A 3,456-nucleotide genomic window follows, 5' to 3' on the forward strand; every position below is an offset into this window, starting at 1 on the left:
ATGGCGGGTTCCCAGATGTATGTGAGCGGAGCTAGGCGGAGTGAGACATGCATCTGGCTGTTGTCAGGTTAGATTAGATTAGCCCTTGAACGATATATTACCTACTGTAAATTAAGTTGAAAAAAGTTAACAAATCAATTTCCCACAGGATTTTAGGAGACTGTGGAGGGAGAGTCTCTGACCTCGGATTTGCATGTGTGCACATTTTTAAGTGTGGTGTATCCCACTTAAAGGGGAACGTCTTTTTTTCTTTTTTTTACATTGGGCCCTTGATTTTATGTTATTACATCATGTTCTACTCACCCATATGAGTTTAGTGTCATTTGGAGCCGTTCTGAAGATATTCCGTTAGGTTATGTTCGTGTAACATCTTCCTATGGGCAACGAGTTAAAGGCACAAATTAAACTGTTTATAATTCATTCTTTATGGTACGCCAGCATTCATAACATGTAGGCCAATCACTGCCCCCCAGACATCCGCGGTTATATTTTTTATATTTATATCTTTTAAAAACAAAGCAGAGCGTGTATGACGCCTTGTCCTGGATTCCAATAATATTATTTGCTTGAAATGTTGATTTTCAAAGTCTTTCTCCGAGTGCCCTATAAAGGGTTAAGGGTGCGATATGTTCTATGTTGACTGTAGTGTTGAGAATGGGAAGCTCGTCAGGTGAAGGTGTAGAAATGTATCTTTGAAATATACAATTGAAAAAACATCTGCATAGAAAAACGCAGACCTGGACAAGAACAAAGCAAAGCTGCAGGTGGATTATAGCACATCACATCCATTAAGGTTGGGATGTCTGGATCAGATACTTGGTATCAGCATCCATCGCTGATAAAGCTATTTTTAGAACATTGGAAATGATCAGGAATTCATCATAAGATGCAGTTTTATGCATCATCAAGCTTTACAGATGCTGTAAATCAGGGAGCAACATTATGCAAAGATGTCTCATGTATTGCAATACTTTTACTTTGGAAGCAACTTAGGATCTGACACAATGTCTTAAATGTATTACATTTCCACATTTAAATTTAATACTATAAGTCTATAAAAGTATGGAATTTGATCCCATGGGTTTAAACGCTTATTTTTCCCCAGCGTGTTTAAGTCTAGCGAACCGACAGGCTAAGTTCTGGGTTGTTTATTTGAAAGGCATCGTTTGAGCAGCGGTATCGGAGTATTTATGTTTATTACTCAAGTAGAAGTATAAAGTGTTAAAAAACACTTTTTTAGAAGCTAGAGGATCAATTTCAGCTTTTTACTCCAGTAAGTGTGAAAGTACCATTTTTAAAACTAAAGTATAAAAGTAATGCAGGAAAAAATATTAAGGCCAGAAGCTTTACTGCTCTACCCTATTGAAGGAACATTTTTCTACAATTATTAATGATAACTTCCTTAATCAATTTTCTTCTTCTTGTAACTAATAACAGTGTTAAATTTGCATCTTCTTTATCTTTTATCTTTATTTTGGTTTGTGGCAAACAACAAGTTGGAACAGCACCGAGTCCAACCACCAATAAATTGATTTAATTGAAATGAAAAACGGTAAAGAGTAGAAAGTAGTTATAGCTGCAAAAATAATGTAAGGATTAGAAGTAAAAAGTTGCATAACAAATAATTACGCCCGTTAAGTATAGACGGCCTAAATTTCTACTAAAAGATATTGTGGATGATTTTAGTTTTTTTTTTTTTTAAAGACCCATCCTCTCCGTTGAAGAAAGAAGAAAATGCACATGCACCACCCTGTACCCGCTCCAGAGAGGGAACGCCTGTGAAATGCCTGCAAGAGCGTGCATGAGCCCACTTCTCCTCGTGCACGCTCTGTTTAAAAGTTGCTGTTCCCATAGCTCATACAAGCTTATATTAGTGAACTCAGTTAACTGACCGTTTAGACGGATGATCACTTCCCTGTCGGTCCATTGTTATTAGTTGCTGCTGTTGGGCAGAGCCAGCCTTTTTTATTGTTGAGCTTTTTAAGCCAATTGTTCTGAATCTGCTACCCCAGCAGATGATGGAGGAAAGAGACCAGACTCTCTACAACAGACTGATAGAGGATCTGAAGCATCTGGCTGCAAACACTGAAGGACCTAAGCTTCCTTAAGAAGTACAATCTGCTCTGTACTTCTCATAGACGGCTTCACAGTTTCCACGTCTCCAGTCTAGATCAAGTACAGCTGCATATATTCATCTAGTTAAAAACAATAAATTTTTTGATTGCCGGTGTGCTAGGGGAAGGAGAGGAGCAAGGTGTGTGCAATGTCAGGAAAAACATGTAGGAAGAAAATAAACGGATGGTTGCAACTCAATCAGCAGTAATTAAGCTGACAAGGAAAAAAACGTCCATTCAGTTTATGTCTATAATATCAAAGTTATGGAATAGTTCCATGTTATATGCTTTCCAGAAGCACATATTCGCTTAACAGATCAGGGGACTTCTGTTTAAACAAGATCTATGTTTAGCTTTTCCTAGTTCTATGCATGCGTTACTACTGGCTTTATTTCACAATACAAGGAGGAGAAGTAGAGAGAGGAAACACACAGAGCGCCACCAAACCAAAGGACATCGATCTGTCTTTAGACCACTGCTCTTATTCAGTCAAAGCTGTTCTAGTTCCCACTCAGTGTGGCTAACAAAGAGCCGTTAATTAACAATGGTTCAAAAGCTTTACATGTTTGGAATATTCTTCTAAAAATGCTGCTTTCTGCTTCGCTTCTCGGGTCTTTGGCTAAAGTCACAGAAATGAAGCATTAGTTAATGATGGAATCGGTAATTAGCAAGTTTCAAAAATGTAGAAAATTTATATAGAAAACAGTGAAATTAATCATGCATAGCCAGACAGCTCTGTGGGTGCTCAGCACCCCTAAACCTCCCATCCTAGAATCACCCCTCACTTCACTCTGCACAGATCTGTACACATAGCAAAGCTAAGGACTGTAGGACCAGAAAAGATGAAGTTACTATAAGGGAAAAAAATCAGAGAATTTTAAACATTTAGATCAGGGGTCTTCCCAAACTGATGGTAAGATGGAGCGGGGACCCCCTAATTATATATATACTGTATGCAATAGTGTTTTATCAAACTGGTCCTATAGTCACTTTAATAATCCCAGGGCCAAATTACTTTAGTTACACTACGCCATCTGTAATAAAGTATTTCTGATTCCTGGTTGATGGGACAGGTGTTGTGAATGAAACGGTGTCCAGCTTAAAAGAGCTCCTGTGTGTCGCTGAATGTGAGCATTGATGACTGGAAGACATCTTCTGCCTCCATTTATCTGTTTACTACAGTCTGTTGAATTCATGTTAATGTGGATTTAAACACATTTCAATTAGTGGGGGAAAAAAAACCTTCGTAACCCCCCTGCAGTACCTCTGTGGAGCCCCTAGGGGTCGCAGACCCCCTGTTGAAGAGCTCTGATTTAGACAGTTGTTTTTCTCCTAGATATTG

At 38.4% G+C, this 3,456-nt stretch overlaps 1 protein-coding gene across 1 annotated transcript in view; it reads left to right on the forward strand.

The window, feature by feature from the left end:
- The window catches only part of LOC107094787 (zinc finger protein 292-like), a 25,962-nt gene that overhangs the window by 3,874 nt on the left and 18,632 nt on the right, over positions 1-3,456 (forward strand). The gene's annotated exons all lie outside the window — the stretch shown is intronic.

Source organism: Cyprinodon variegatus, unplaced genomic scaffold (assembly GCF_000732505.1).
Source record: "Cyprinodon variegatus isolate N-32 unplaced genomic scaffold, C_variegatus-1.0 Scaffold506, whole genome shotgun sequence".
NCBI classification, from domain to species: domain Eukaryota; kingdom Metazoa; phylum Chordata; class Actinopteri; order Cyprinodontiformes; family Cyprinodontidae; genus Cyprinodon; species Cyprinodon variegatus.